At 42.6% G+C, this 17295-nt stretch overlaps 1 protein-coding gene across 1 annotated transcript in view; it reads left to right on the forward strand.

Moving 5' to 3' along the window:
• The first annotated feature begins 3737 nt into the window (after positions 1-3737).
• The window catches only part of sulf1 (sulfatase 1), a 423430-nt gene continuing 409872 nt past the window's right edge, over positions 3738-17295 (forward strand). The window contains exon 1 of the mRNA XM_078217099.1: positions 3738-3837. The gene's annotated coding sequence lies outside the window, so the exon portion shown is untranslated. The remainder of the gene's footprint in view (positions 3838-17295) is intronic.

The raw sequence follows: 17295 nt of genomic DNA on the forward strand, positions 1-17295 counted from the left end.
TTTTACTAGAACACATGGTCTTGACCATGGTGAAAGGCTGCTGTGGGAAGCGTGTATTAGGATACAGATCAGAAACCCAAAGGTACATTATAAAGTTAGACTAGACCCAACAGTTTGCTATTTTTGGCATTTAATGTGAGGGTATGATGTTTCACTCCAGGCACAATTCTACTGACAAACTGGGAAGCTTTTATCAAAACAAACTTTATTTAACAATACTGATTAATTATAACAAATGAATTAGCTTAACATTTAACAATTTGAACAATGTTTAAATATGACAAGATACAATTCTTAAGTGCTAACCTATCCCTGAGTTCTAATTCAAGCAATATTCCTCTTACAGACTTAAAATCCCTCTTCAAAATCAGTTAGCAAAAACAGACTTACGTGCTTGTAATTAGATTGCCATCCTTGAGTTCTCAGAGCACTTCTGGAGAGAGAGCGACAAATCTTGCTTCTTTCAGAATTAAGCAGAAACTGACTTTTAAAAAACTGTGCATCTTCTGTGCAAGCTTAGCTCCGACCATCAATGAACACATGACGGTCAATTAACTTAATCAAAATCCTACCCTGAAACCCCAAAGGAAACACACCTCGCTAAAATCAGTCATTGTCCTACATTCTCAACATGGAGTTGCATGTTTTCCCAAACAAACTAGCACCATATAAAACAGAGCTAAATATTAAACATACCACTTGCAAAAAACATGATGAATATCTTTCTTACAGGAGTTAGTAGCTAAGAAATGGAGTTTGTGAAAGAGACTAAAGACAATGGCATCAGTTATCCCAATATGTAATTGGAGGACATTTCTGCTCATTTATAGATGTTGAATGAGCAGTGTGATAAATTAGGGACAAAATTGGGGTTGAGAGACATGGTGGTGAGCTACAATAGGGTGGCATCAGCATACATGGGGAACTAGACATGTTTTCAGATGATGCAGTTGAAGGACAGATATAAATGAGATGAGACAGGAATAGATCCATCAGGAATTCTAGAGGTAACCAGTACCCTGAAGCAGTTCTTCAGTGGTGGGAGGGTGGAAAATTCCATGCTGAGGTGACTGGCGACCAGGTTGTGGAGGGGGTGTTGTGGGACCCTATCCCAGAGTGGCTGTCAGTGGGCCGCAGTATTTCTGTGGAATCAGAAAAAGTGTACTTGCTTCTCTTGGTCCCTCAAAAATTCTTCCAAAACAAGTATTTGGCCATCTCTTGATCACTGCAGCCTCTTCAAGGACTACTAGCTAAGCTGCTTAATGACTGGTAAAATAGCGTGATCTTCCACAGAGTGCACGTCCTGTCTGACGGTTACAAGCAAAGCCCCAGAGATAGCATAGGAGACAAATCTGCAGAGTAAAACAACTTCCCAACAGAAAGAGGTGGCCATACTACTTGCCTAACTGAAAATATTACCTGAGGGGCCTTGGGCAACAATGAAAGCATAACTACAAAATCTATAATTACATGAATCAATGCTTTTAAGAACCAATGCAACACACCATCACACTGCTAACTTCAGTCCTGCTTTGGTTCCAGAAGGGAATCCCAAGCATTTTCTTTCTTACAGAAATAATAGTTTTGGTAACAGATGGATATATTTAGCCACTAAACAGTTTTATATATTTAAAAGCCACATTGTCAACAAATCTAATAGAATAACAGTCAGTCAGATTAACCATCTGGCCAAGATAAGTACTGAAATTGTAACAGCCAATGGCATTTTGGACGTATGACTATCAGATTCAGTCATTACTGGGATCTGATTGTGAACCCACAGTTAAGACTGTGGGAAAATACAAACTCTGTTTTTCAGGGATATGCACAGCCTCGGGCACTTCCCTGCTAATCTTCCAAATAAGAAATAATTTGCAGAAGGATAACTGCCAAAGTATGAGAGTCCAGCAGCACTGCAGGACAGCTTCCGTAATATTCCATTATTTCTCTCTCAATGGGAAATATTAAGTGTTTTCTCCAAATCATTGGCAGGACATCTTGCCCTAAAGGTTTATTTAAATAAGATAATGGAGTGGAGCTTAGATTTTACTCATTAAACTAAATGGAGAATAATAGATACCTGGTAACAATTACAATGCAGTAATCCAATCTCAGAGGTTCAAATCATGCCTCAACCCACAAGAAGTAAGTTTTAGCACTTTATAAACTTTCATACTACCCATGCTGAAAAGAATGTACAAGTACTGATGATGACAATGGACAATATTTGGCTTGGCTGAGATGCACTTTGCAGTAACATAGTCTGGCCAGTTAGGATCATGAATGAAGGCTGACTGCTTGGGTCATTCACTACAGGATGGTCAACGGAAAATAAAACATAATTCATCATTTTAGTTTTTCTGTAAGGTAACTAAAATGTAATCATCCACAACATTTAACATTGATGGTTTTAATAAAGTAACATGAAATACAAACCAATCTTATCCACTTAAAAAAAAGTTCAATCACTTGCATAAGTGACTGTGCATTAGTCTTTATTCACTATTAACACTAAGTGAGATTGTTTAATAATTCCTTATGTTTTGAACTGATTTCTTTGGCCTATATTGATCTGTTGCAGCTTGCTGAAGGTCATCAACATATATTAACATTTAACACAGTTCAGCCACTCTAAGATCTGTCCCATGCGTATTCGTGGCCAAAGGCTGCTTAGAACTGTTCCAGTGTATGCGTTTGCTTGGGGTTCTGTGATATAAGAGGCAATGCCAGCCTGTTATCAGATGGAGTTTCAGTCAATTGACGGCAGTCAATAGGCAAGTCTACACAGCAAACAGTAAACCTTTTCACTGTCTCTCGCTCTCTCCCTGCCTGTGTGTATTTCGGGGAATTAGAGAGAACAAAGGACGTTCTCATTACCAGGTGCTGAGAGATGCAGAAGCTGATAAGAAAAGCCTTTATTGTACTATTAGAAAACAAGGCACAGTCTAAATGATGTAAATCCTAAAAATTCTTTAATTACCAGCTGTGATTATTCTGACATTTCAAAGGATTTTTACGGTACTTTCAAAATTGTAATGTCATGGGTAATAGCATAGTGCGATAAAATTATATGTAACACAATTTTTAAGTTAATATTTACTTTACTTTCTCTGCAATATTTCTGGAGAACACCCCCCCCCCCCCCCCGCCCCCTTACAGATTCCTTTAGTACTTGGTCAAGTATTCAATCTTCTCTTTGTTGCCTGATAACATTGTATCAACTACAAGGTGTGAGCCCAGAGACTAATGCACAAGCCTCAAATCTTAGTGTGGGCTGTACCTGAAAGGATAGGATAGGGAGGGGAGGAATAGTCTAACAGATCATGTGAGTAAAAAGAGACTGTGTGACATTTTGTAATTGAGAAAAGGTCCCCTTAATCAGGAGGTAAGCAAACAGCATATTAGCCTTTCTTCCTGTTGCCTCCTCGTTACTGAAGATACAGGGCATGTCGGGTTTGTTGATTGATTCAGTTACAAAGTTTAGATTCCTGAAGTGAGGATGGAGGACTGCCGGATAGAGAGAGAACAATAGGTGCTAATTAAAGGCCTTCGGAGAAAAAAACACATCTGAATCCAGGGACCGGTGGGATAAAGGATAAGGAAAGGATAGTTTGCTAGTGCTCTGCGTTCATGCATATGCAAGCATATCCTGAGTAAGGAGGGCTGGCTGTGCGTCAGATGAGCAGTACAAAAGATCGAGGCTTACAGAAACAGCTGTATTTCAAGGCAAGTCGAATAAGTCATAGGAGCAGCAGCACAGCCATGTCTGACAGGATCTGAAGTATTCCTTTTAATACAAAGTTTATTGTGTTTGATACAGTCTGCAACAGCTGAAAGGTATGAGAGTTACTCTGTTCTGTGGGTTGTTTCTGCCAGTCTGACACGGTCACTGCAACATGAATAAAAATTAAGTATTCTGCTGGTTAGCTGTTTGCTCCCAGTGCAGCGAGAGGGGTCCCGTTGCTAACCTCTGTGCTGTGGAATCATGTTGGGACTGTGAGCAAATGTCATGAAGTGGTTCATTTACTTTTTGCTGTCAGCTGTGGTTCAGTTTGTAGCACTCCCGTCTCTGAGTCAAAAGGTTGTGGGCTCAAGTCCCAGGGACTGGAGCACAACAAAGACTGACACCCCAGTGCAACACTGACGGGTGCTGTGCTGTTTTTGGTTGTAATGTTAAACCAATCTGCCCCCTCAGGGAATATAAAGTATCCCATAACACTATTTTGAAGAAGGCTAGAGTTATCCCTGGTGTCCTGCACAATATTTATCCATCAACAAACATCACAAAAAAATGGTCTGGTCATTATCGTATTTCTGTTTGTGGGGGCTTTCTGTGTATAAATTAGCTGCCACGTTTCCGAGATCTCAATGGTGACTGCACTTCAAAATTACTCTCGCTGTAAAAAACACGGAAGAGATTTTCGGTGGTTGTGAAGGGCTACATAGATGCATTTTTTTTTCTGTTACTACATTTCTACAACTATTTAGTGTTTTCTGTAGTTGAAGTTCCATAGCTCTATATTATGTGCTGTTAGCAGGAAGGTTTGCAAATGTTAAGGTTTCTGGACAAACCAGTGGCTCACATGATGTGGCAGCCCAGTGTGCCAGTTGTATTTGAGCCACCATGGCAGACTGAAGAGCAGCTACTGGGTGCCGAGGGCCATCCACCAATCACATGGCTGAGTCTGGTGTGCAATCTGTATACAGTGAAAGCCATGCTGTCACACACAATGTGAGATAGCAAACTGTCATTATCCTGAAACATTCTGCTGCCAGGGCCATTCTGGCGGAGCAATGCAGCACTCTACAGAGCTAGTGTCAGATTCCTGGTGATTTGCTGCATGCTACACAACCCTCGCCATCTTCAGGGCACAGCCCTTGACGACAACTGTATGGTGAGCAGTTGAGGAGCAGGAAGGGAGATGGCAACCGAGATTGACCCTTTCCGGCTGGGGCTGTCTGAAGAATTCAGTGGGATTCCAGTAACCACAACTCACATTTCCTATTCACCAGCAGTTAAACATCTGAAACCAAATTTATAAATTAAATCTTGCCATGTTGTATGTAAAAAGTCAGCTTCAGTATTACCTTTGTGTCTCTTTTGTCTTAATGCTCCCCCAGTGTTACTTCAGTGACTACAGCTTGGCTGAAGGAAGGCTGATGATTTTTAGTGCAGTGGCCCTTATGAGGATGATCTTGAACAGATTATGTCCTAGAAGCTCTGGCTGCAGATTGCAGTGTCTCAGAACAGCAGCAGTCTGCATCAGCTAGTTGACAGGCAACAGCAAGGGCACTGGCAGTGTGGCAGTGATGGAAGGGCGAGGAGAGATGCAAGTTTGTGCCCCATTGACCCACTGCCACTCCCCCTGTTGCAGCACTTCATCAATCCTGGTAGTCTGTTGGAGAACAGATTGATGGAAGGCTATGATACACTGCAAGATCCTTTCCACATTGCAATCCACAGCCACGATGACCGCTATCTGAGCTTCCATTGCTGCACTCAGACAGGTGCTTGCTGCTTCTACTGCAGTGGAAGCTGTGGCATTTGCCGTCAGGTGCTGCATCATGATTTGGTCCACAAATTTGTGCATGGCATTGCCTGGAAAGGATGGTTTCCAAGCTCTGCACAAAGCCCTGTACCAAGTTACTGCTGGACTCCTTCATGCTCCTTGTCAAGTACCACAGGCTTTCTTACAGACCTGCCAAAGCACCAAGCACTCTGTTATCCATTTCCATCAACCTTCTTATTCATTCTTAATTGCCTTGGAAGAGGTAGCAATGAGCTGCCTTCTTGAACCACTGCCACCAGTGTAGTGAAACCCCAGTGCTGCTAGGTAAGGAGTTCCAGAATTTTGACCCAGTCAGGATGGTGTGTGATTGGAAGAACTTGCAGGTGGTGGTGTTGCTATGTTTCTGCTGCTCTGGTTCCTTGATGTGGTAGAGGTTTGGAAGGTTCTGTTGAAGGAGTCTTGGCAACTTCCTACAGTGCATCTTGCAAATGGATCACATTATGTACAGTGAGTGTTTAAAGTGGTCGATGTGGTATTGATCAAGAGTCTGTTTTGTCTTGGATGGTGTTGAGCTTCTTGAATGTTATTGGAAATGCACTCATCCAGGCAAGTGGAGAGTATTCTTCCACTCTTGATTTGTAACTTGCAGATGGTGAAAAGTTTTTGGAGAGTCAGGAGGTGAATCACGCGCCACAGAATTTTCTGCCTGCCCTGTTCTTGTAGCCACAGTATGCTAATGGTGGGATATTTAACCATGGTAATGCTGTTGAAAGTCAAGTGTCTCTCTTGTTGGAGATGGACACTAATTTGATGCACAAGTCACTTGCCACCTCTCAGACCAAACCTAATGTTGCCCAGGTTGTATTGCATGTGGATACAGACTGCTTCGGTATCTGTAGAGTTGTTAATGGTGTTGAACACTTGTGTGATCATTAGCGAACATTCCCACTTCTGACCTTATGATGGAGGGAAGGTACTAATGGTGTAGCTGAAGATGGTTGATCCTGGTTCACTCCCCTGAGGAACTCCTGCAGTGATGCTCTGGGCCTGAGATGATTGGTCTCCAACCACCTTCCTTTGTGCTAGATATGACTCTTCCGAGCTAAGATCCGTCTCCCTGATTCCCACTGGCATAGAAACATAGACCGTTTAACCCATCAAGCCTGTTCCAGTACTATTCAGTGAGATCATGGCTAATCTGTGACCTAACTTCATATGCTGCCCTGGTCCCATATCCTTTAATAACTTTGGCTAACAAAAGCCCATCAGATCTGTTAGCTGAAGAGAGTTCACACTTCCACTATCCTTTTGTATGTAGAAGGCTTTCTACTATCACACCTGGAAGATCGGGCTCTAATTGTCAGACTGTGCTCCCGAGTTCCTAGACTTCCCAACCAGCAGAAATCTTAATATCTTGAAAAGTGGAATGAAATCATCCAAGTTTCTTTACATCTCCACTGTTTCTAGCTTTTCCCCATTAAGAAAATACCCTGTTCTATTGTTTTTAGGTCCAAAGTGTCCGATCTCACATTTGTCAAAATCCATTTGCAGTGGTCTTGCCCATTTACTTCATTTTTCCAAGGACTCCTTGATGCCACATTTGGTCAAATGTTGGCTTGATGTCAAAGATGGTCACTCTCCCATCAACTAGCTGTTTAATTTATGGTTGGGCCAAGCCTGAAATAAAATAGAGAGCCAAGTGATATTGGTGGAAACCAAATGAAGCATCAATAAACCGGCTACTGATGATGTTTAATAGCAGTGTCAACTACTCCTTCCAGCACTTCTGATTATTGACAGTGGGTTGAGTGGCTTGCATTTTTCTGCTTTTTTGTGGACAGGACATACCTGGGCAATTTTCCACTTTCTTGGGTAGATACTAATGTGGTAGTTGCAGTGGAACAGTTTGCCTAAGGGCACAGCTAGCTCTGGAGCATAATTCTTCAACATTACAGCGAGGATGATGTTGGGGCCTGTGGCCATTGCTCACACATTTCTTGATAACGTGGAGCAAATTAAATTTGTTGAAGACTGGCAGCTGTGATATGGGGACCTCAGGGAGAGGCTGAAATGGAGCATACACTCAGCAGTTCTAGTTGACAAAGATTGCAAATACTTTGGTCTTGTCTTTTGCATTCATGTGCTAGGCTTCCCCTATTACTGTGGATGGGGATATTTGTGGAGTCGTCTCCTCTCTTTAGTTGTTTAACTATTCACCACCATCAAGACTAGATGCTGTTGGATTGCAGAGCTTTGATCTGATCTATTGGTTATTTAATTGCTTAGTTCCATCTATTGTGTGGTGCTTCCATAGTTTAGCATGCATGTAGTCCTATATTCTAGTCTCAACAAATTAGCGCCTCATTTTCAGGTATCTCTGGTGCTGCTCCTGGCATGCTGTCCTGTGTTCCTCATTGATGTGGAGATGCTGGCGTTGGACTGGGGTAAATCCTCATTGAACTAGGATTAATCATTTGGCTTGATGGTAATGGTAGAGTGGTGAAGGATAGGCCAGCCTGTTTGGTTACAGATTGTGGTGGAATAAAATTCTCTTGCTGCTAATGGCCTAACAGACCTGATAGGTGCCCAGGTTTGAGCTGCTAGATATGGTTGTCCTCAGTGTGAAGACAGTTCTTCATCCTCCGCATGCACTGTCTGGTGGTCACTTCTACCAATACTGTCATGGACATATGCATCTGTGACAGGTGGGACGTGAGGAAGAGGTCAGGTTGGTTTTCCCTTTAGTTGCTTCTGTCATTAACTGCTACAGGCCTAATTACACACATGTCTTTGAGAACTCAGCCAGCTTGATCTGTATTTGTGCTAATGAACCACTCTTGGTAATGGATATTGAAGTCTCCCACCCAATCTGTGCCTGTGCCACTCTCGGTGCTTTTTTATTTATTATTTCACAAGAAGTAGGCATCACTGGTTAGGGCAGCATTTATTGCCCATCCCTCGGTGCCCTTAAGGTGGGGGAGAACTGCCTTCTTGAACTGTTGCAGTCCATGTGGTGTAGGTACACCTACAGTGCTGCTAGGGAGGGAATTCCAGGATTTTGACCCAGTGACTGTGAAGGAACGTCAATGTATTCCCAAGTCAGGATGGTTGAGTGGCTTGGAGGGGAACTTGCAGGTGGTGGTGTTCCCATGTATCTACTACCCTTGTCCTTCTAGGTAGTAGAGGTTGTGGGTTCGGAGCATGCTGTCGAAGGAGTTGTGGTGAGTTGCTGCGCTGCAGCTTGTAGTTGGTACACATTGCTGCCACTTTATGTTGATGGTGGAGGAAATTAATGCTTAAGGCCATGGTTGGGGGGTGATCAAGTGGGCTGCATTGTTCTAAGTGGGACTGAGCTTCCTTAGTGTTGTTGGAGTTGCACTCATGCAGGCAAGTGGAACATATTCCATCACACTCCTAACTTGTGCCTTCTAGATGGTGGATAGGCTTTTGGACGTCAAGAGGTCAATTACGTGCCCCAGAATTCCCAGCCTCTGACCTGCTGTTGTAGTCACAGCTTTTATATGGCTGGTCTAGTTCAGCTTTTGTCAAAGATAACCCCCAGGATGTTCATAATGGGAGGTTCAGCAATGGTAATGCCACTGAAATGGGAAATGATTGAATTCTCTCTTGTTGCAGATGGTCATTGCCTGAATATTGTCCAAGTTTTGCTGCATATAGACACAGACTGCTTCAGTATCTGAGGAGTCACAAATTGTGGTGAACCTTGTACAATCATCATTAAACATCCTCACCTCTGACCCTATGATGGAGGGATAGTCATTGATGAAACAGCTGCAGATGGTTGGGCTTAGGACTGTATCCTGAGGGACTCCTACAGTGACATCCTGGGCCAGGAATGTTTGACCTCTAACAACTACAACCATCTTCTTTCTCCCAAGTGATATTTAACATCAGCTGAGGAAGGGTGATCGGTGATATCAGCAGGAGGTTATTTTGGGCATGTTTGACCTGATGCCATGAAACCTCAAGGTTTCTGAAGTTGATATTGAAGACTCCCAGGGCCACTTGTACTCGACTGTAAATAATTATGCCACCACTTCAGATCAGCTTGTCCTGTCATTGGGACAGAGCATACTCAGAAAGCTGCAGATAGGACATATTTAACTACCAGTGCCTGAGAGTGTGAGGCAGTACTAAATGTGTGAGGGTGAAGTGAAGCATATGAATGTTAGTTAGACCAATGCCTGATTGGTAGATATTGTTAATGACTGAGTGATAGGGATGTGGTACATTTAAGCAGTGTCGGTTATGATATGGCATTTGAAGATGAATTGACTGACTTTGAATCTGTGAAGCCACTGAACCTTTTGTGACACTGCATCCAGGTGCTTGGCGCTTTACTTCTGGTATTGGTCTCCATGGTTATTTACTGTCTTTTCCTTTGATCGTGTGTCTGGGAGCCTCTTTCTTACTGAGGACATAGGGTACCTCTCCTCCTATCCACCTCCTCAAAGATGTCCAATGCAGTATCTAAACACCTTGGAGTCTGCTCTCTCCCCTATTTTGTCATTCCTGAATGTTTCTAGATCGCTATCTCTTCAATCACAACTTCCAGAATCTACTCTAGTCCATTAGGCGCAGACCAGCTTTAAGTGGTATGAGCCACTCGTGATAGTGACCCTCTCCAGCCAATGAAGAATTTGGTTAGTCTAACTGGATACAGGGGTCATTCAAATGAGCATGCAGTATAAGTTAATGTGCTTCCTGCATTATAATGGAGTTCCCACTGGAATCAGTCCTTGCGTGATAAATAGACAAACCACCAAATCGCTGAGGGTAGGAGACCCAACAGCTACCCTCCACTAATCTGTCAAAGCAGTTTACTTCGGTGTGGTTACTGTCACATGCCAACAATTATTTGGAGCCACAGGTGAGAGCTAGGTGAACATGAGGGCCGGTCTGGATGAGGCACTCAAAGAAGTGCGGCAAGCCTGTCTAGGAGAGCGGCTACCCTGTGACCATGAAACTATCAAACATTGCCATAAAACATTCACCGATGTCATTTAGGGAAGAAATTCTGCCAGTCTTACCCAGTCTGGTCTACATTTGACTCCAGACCCACAGCAATGTGATTGATTCTTAATTACCCTCTGAAATGGCCTAGCCAGCCCCTCCCCTCTGTTCAATGGCAATTAGGGATGAGCAACAAATGCTGGCATTGCCAGTGATATTCACATTGACGGAAAGAGTAAAAAAAAATCAGGTGTTGATAGGTTTCTGCTGGGTATGTGGGTAACTGCTAAGGGTGATCTGTGCCCAGAGGTTGTGCAGCAAACAGGACAGGATACCCAGACAATTGAGCTTTGAGTTGCTGGTTCAGAATTCTTGCATTTTCTCTCTGCCTCTGATGTAGACCTGCCTTTGAAGAAGGCCACACCATTTACTCTGGGAATATGTGTTCAAAATCCCACCATGGGAGCCATGTCAACAATGTCATGTATTTAGTTAGCATCTATAAAATATCATGGTACTTGACAGACGTCAAAATTTGACATCCAGTCAAAGCAGGAAATGTTAGGAGCAGTGACTATAAGCTTGGTTGAAGTAGGAGACTTTAAAAGAGTCCATAAGGAGATGAGGGACATGGAGAGACAGATAGGTTTTAGAAAAAGAATTCCAGACCTTAGGCCTAGTCGACTAAGGCATGGCCACTGGTTGTGGGGTTAATGATACTGTGGGATGCACACATGGCCAATGACCTCTGAGGGTTGTAGGAGATGGTTGTAAAATTAGGAAGAGCTGAAGCACTTTTGTTCCCTCCCCCTGGCCCCACAAAAATAATTTAACCTTTTTGGGTATTTGCTTCTTGCTCACCAGAAATGGCACCAAAGCCCCATGCATGTCGTATGATCTGGATTTGCATGGATGGCCTGGGTGAGATCAGTACCTCAACCATCCATGTAAACACTTGGAAGCAATGTGGCAGTGGATGAGAGTGGGTGGTGGTAAGGATATTAAGAATGTCCCATAGGGCCCACAACCTTCATATGCAGAGGTGCGAGTACTATCAACTTAGCCAAGATTGAACTAGAAAAGTTTTCTCAGCTTTTGCTGCCACTGTGCGTTTGGAACATTACCAGAAGTGCACCCGAAACTCCAGTTACTAAGTTACTGTAGATCAGCAGCGGGAAGACTGAGGAAATTCAGGTCCATTATCATAAGTAATTTGTGGCAATACGTTAAAAGACCACTGGAACGTCTTGAGTAAATTATTTTTATTTTCTTTAGTGGTTTTATTACATTTTTATATTTTGTGACCTCCAGATGTAAGCTGTAGTTGGCTCACATTTATTAATAACTTTAAAGCTTTGTACAAATTAGAACTTATAAGGGCCAATTGTCCTCTCCCAGCACTGCCGGGAACAATTTAGGCACAGCATACCAGAAGTGTATCATGCCAGGAATATGACTCAGCATCCAAACTTCCTTTTGGGTCTAATTTCACACCACTGGCACTCCAATGGGCACATGGCACATTTATGGGCATAGGCAAATGGAAGCGAAAGTCCAGGTGGTCCAGAGATGTTAGAGAAAGCATGGTTATACATTGAGTTTCTCAACTTTGGCAATTTAAAACGTTAAATAAGAATATAATTTTGATGGTTCTGTGGGGAAAGAATGTAATGTTCTGTGAGGTGATTGAAAATCTACAGCTCAAATCTGCATGTTGAGTTGTCTTTGCTCCAGCATTTTTTATTTCCCTATTGCGTGGGAACAAGGTTACACTAATTGTACTAGCTTTCCAAATTATGCAAGTGAAGTAGTTGAGCAGTCAGAGCTTTAGATTTAAAAGGTTTCAAATCCATTTTGCCAGCCAGAAGAAAACAAAATGGTATGGCTCTCTGTTCCTCTCATTTATTTCAATCTGTTTCTCCTGTCAATCTGCTTGTGTGTGCCAGACTGAGGTAATAATAGTCCCACACAGGGTTAGAAGGAGCTGGTAACAGCATAATCCCATGTTGCCAAGAAGTATATGGCAGACCTCTGAAAATATGAATAGATATGAAGAATGATGTGCAGGAATAAGAGACGGGCACTGATTTTGATGGTGAAGTTTCTCTTAATATTCGAGATGGAATGGGGTGCATGTAGGCCCCGATGTAATACTGGCTCTGGAGAGGGCTAAGTGAACATCTTCCAACAGCTGACGAGGGGGCCTGTGGTTTTTGCCCCTTATCTAACTCTATAAAAGCCGTTAATCACTATAGGAAGGGCTGCACATACTGAAGAGCCTGCATCACTGACTGTTAAAGACAAGCAGCCTTCAGCAATTTGTTTTCAAGGTGCAGGAATATTGTAAATGTGAAAAGGTAAAAATAAGAACCGTTCTTAACAATAATACCCTTTGAGATAAATGGCAGCTTCAGAAGCAATAACACAGGTTGCTGAGAATAATCTGCCGGTGATTTGTCCCAGGCACGTACAAAGCTATTTGACAGCCATTTGTGTGTGAATCACATATCTGCATCATCTTTAGGCACTGTCAGGTAAGCCACTTAAAAAAAAATGTAGATGATGTTTGGATATTACACTGTTCAGGTATAGAACAAAGCAAAAAACATGAATACCAATCTTTCCTTTGCATAGCACGTGTTCCAAGTGAAGAATGAGGCATGTGATCAGCAATGTCTCCCCCACTTTATTTAATATGGTGTGGTCAGGTCTACACCTAAGCAGACTCAGACCAAGGTATGTCTTCCTGCTGAAATAGCACCATCTATTCCAAAGACAAAACTCCAGAAATCTAACAGCAGTGTTAAAGGGTGGCACAGTGTTTAGCATTGCTGTTTCACAGTACCAGGGGCCCAGTTTCAATTATGGCTTTGACTGACTGTGTGGAGTTTGCATATCCCCTAGTCTGCGTGGGTTTCGCCTGGGTGTTCCAGTTTTCTCCCACAGTCCCAAAATGTGCAGATTAGGTGGATTAGCCATACTAAATTGTCCCTCAGTGTCCAAAGATGTGGAGGTTAGGTGGATTAGCCATGGTAAATGTGTGGAGTTATGGAGATGGGAGTCAGGGGAAGTTGAGCCTGGGTAAGATGCTCTTTGAGAGTCAATGCAGACTTGTTGGGCCAAATGGCCGCCTCCTGCACTGTAGGGATTCTGAAGAAGTAATTTCTCAAGCTGGTTCCCTTTCCTAGGGAAAAGAGCATTCCCTACGCGTGGGAACCAGAAATTAACCCTTAAAAGTCCTTGTGAGTTCAGGCAACCTCAATCCAGTTCCACATGGTCATAGGATCTGCAATACATGCCCCTATTCGGCAGTTTAATTGGCAGTTTTGGGCAAAAGACCATAGATTGGCTGGTGTGGGAATAGCACAGTTTCAGATGATGTGCTTCATGGGTTGAACCTGCACGCATTGTTGGGATAGAATAAAGGGAGCCTTTTTTAACCTGAATTACAGTGCACCTGACTCATGAATTCTTGAGTTTATGGCACTAGTTCAGCAAAACAGAAAATGTTCCCTTCGCCATTGTGACAATTTTACTGATCCATTATATTCCAAATGGTGAAAGGACTAAGTCAGAAACTCCTGGAAGCAATTAGGAAAGCAGAAGTTGTGTGCAATTAAATACAAGTAAAATAAATTGATTTATGTACGGACTGTGATCCCCATTTTTATTTTGAAGAGCCAATGTTAAAGTTAACCTGAAAGTGAGTGCAGCTAGAGCAGAACGATATTTGGCTTCAGGCTGTTCATCTAATGATGATTGCTGACAGATTTATAGAAATAATACGTGTACACTCACCCAGAGGTAATTAGTTTGCTAAACTTGCAACACCAGCTCTTTCTTTCCTGTCTTAAGTAAACATGTATGACACCCATTTATTTTGTGCCAAATAAAACAAATTTTAGTGATGCACCTGACTGAACACTTCCAACTGGGAACTAGTTAGCTGTCGATTTATCAAAAGAATTTTAAAATCTTTCTTTCCAGATTTCTCCACTGCCACCCCACCAAAAACACCCCTGTGGGGGCAGGTAAAATCCAGTCCTTGGTGTTCTCACAACATGTTTTCCCACAGCTATTACTATAGACTGTAAATAGTTGAAGCCCCAGCATAGATCCCTGTGGCACTCCACTAGTTACAATACATCAATCTGAAAATGGCTCATTTATTCCAACTCTGTTTCCTGTTAGTTAGCCAGTCCTCTATCCACGCTAATACATTATCCCAAATGCCATGGGCTCTTAGTTTGTGCAGTAACCTTACTACTTCCTTAATTAATTCCAGTATTTTTCTAATGACAGGCATTCAGCCAACTGACCTATAGTTTTACGCTCTCTTCCTCCCTCCTGTCTTGCATTGTGGTTTTCGATTCAGCTGGAACCTTTAGGGAATTTGGGGAACTTACAATGACTGCACCCACTATCTCTGCAGCCATTTCTTTTAAGGTGCCATCATGCAGGGGACTTGCCAGCCTTTCGTTTTCCCAGTACTTTTTCTCTAGTAGTAATGCTCCTCACCCCCTTTATCCACTGATTATTGGAATGCTTTTTAGTGCCTTCTATCATGAAATAAGATAGCTGGGAAATTAATGTAAAACAAGGAAATGCTAAGGGACCAATGTTTACTTTAGCTACTGTTTTTTTAAATATACATAACTCTTACTGTCTGTTTTTATGTTTACTCTTATCGGTTTCCTCCCCTTTATTTTTTCAGTCATCCTTTGCTATTTCCTAAAATTTTCCTTATCTTCTGACCTACCGCTAATTTTCACAACATTGTCTGTCTTTTTCAATTCACTACATCCTTATTTTTTTAAAATTTAGCCATGGATGATTCATCCTTCTCTGGAGTCTTTCTTTAATAATGGAATATATCTTTAAGAATTATGAAGTATGTCTTTAAATAAAATATCTGGCACTACTTATTTAGCTTATTTTCCGAGCCCACTTTAATCAACTTTGGCTTCATTTGTTTAATATGCTAGTTTCAGAATCACATTTCTCACCCCCGAACTGAGTGTGAATTTTATCATGTTATGATCACTCCCCCATAGGGAGTCCTTCACAATGAGGTTGTTAATTGAATTTGTCTCATTACATTGGCCGGAATTCTCCAATCTCATTCAACCCCGCCATGCTGCCAGCGGGAATGAAGAACTTGGCACTCAGCCAAAACTCCATTCACTGCAACAGGACCAGAGAATCTCAGCCTTGGGCGAGGTCAGAGAATTGCGGGCATCCTGTTCTCATGTTTCTCAATGGTATTATTCTATGAAACTGTCCTGAATGCACCCTATGAACTCATCCTTAAGGCTATCTTTGCCAAATTGCTTTGTCTAGTCTACATGAAAATTGAAGTGTCGCTTAATTATTGCAATTCCTTCCTCGTATCCCAATTATTTCTTGATTTGTATTCTGTCCGACAATGTAGCTCCTGTCCTGGAACGTATAAACTACTCCCACCAATGACTTCTTTCCTGTGTTATTTCTTATCTCCACCCAAATTGATTCTACATCTTGATCTTCTAAAGCAAGGTCATTTTTCGCTAGTGTCCTGATTTCATGCTTTGTTATAATAGCTACCACACTGCTGGGGGTTGGGGGGGCGGGGGGGGGCGTTGGAGAGATGAAATTCCCACCCTATACCTCCCTATTCATACCTCCTTATTTATTTCTAGTGGTGCCATCAATTCATCTATCTTATGAATGCTGCAAGAAAGAGCCTTCTAATTTTGTGTTTTTGCCAGTTTCCCTACTCTCCCTCTATTTGTGATTGTACACTCTGTGCCTTCCTGTACACTCTGGATATCATTACCAAGCACCATTTCCCTTGTCAGCTGATGGTGTGAGGGCCAAGGGTGCCAGGAAAGAAAGTTGAGTGGTCAGGAGCTTAATGGCAAAGGCCAGAGGGAGCAGGATGTCTCCCTCATTGATGGTGAACTTAGAGAGGATGGGGCAGAGATGAGGGGAAAAATGGAGAAAGAAACATTCAGGGCTGAGCTCGGGAGGGGCATACATTTGGAGAGTCTTAGACGTAAGAGGCAAAGCTGGAAGCAGTGAATGCAGATTGATCCAATTTCTGGATCTGGCACGACTATAGGCTAGGCCAACTGTAGGCCAGGTGCATTTGCACTCCTTGGACTTAAGGAGCCAAAGATAAGGGGGTGGGGGAGCGGGCAGGGGGGGGCGGGGGGGGAGGTGGGGAAGGGGTGTGCAGGGATGGGGGCAGAATACAGGATTTGTTGCACATCATGGTTTTGAAAGTAGGGATGAGAGAATAGTAGCAGTTGTAGAAGTATCCTGGTGAATGGAAGACCAAAGAATAGGCTTTTGCCAGCAAAAAATGCAGTTCTAAATGACCTGGGAGACAACTGCAATAAAATTCATAAAGTTAAAGGAAGTGGTTGGAGAAAATTAGTGAATGGTTGAAAACACAGGTGCAGAGAAAGCACAGAAGGTGGCTTGGTCAACCTCCCTTCACTGCTCTGATTTATCATACTGATGATGCGGGGATGCCTGCGTTGGACTGGGGTAAGCACAGTAAGAAGTCTCACAACACCAGGTTAAAGTCCAACAGGTTTATTTGGCAGCACAAGCTTTCGGAACGCTGCTCCTTCATCAGGTGAGTGAGGATTTGTATTCACAAACAGGGCATATATAGACACAAACTCAATTTGCAAGATAATTGTTGGAATGCAAGTCTTTACAGGTAATCAAGTCTTAAAGGTACAGACAATGTAAGTGGAGAGAGGGCCGAGCACAAGTCAAAGAGGTGTGCATTGTCCCAAGACAGGACATTTAGTGAGATTTT

The sequence above is a fragment of the Mustelus asterias genome, chromosome 7, assembly GCF_964213995.1.
Source record: "Mustelus asterias chromosome 7, sMusAst1.hap1.1, whole genome shotgun sequence".
Taxonomy (NCBI): Eukaryota; Metazoa; Chordata; class Chondrichthyes; order Carcharhiniformes; family Triakidae; genus Mustelus; species Mustelus asterias.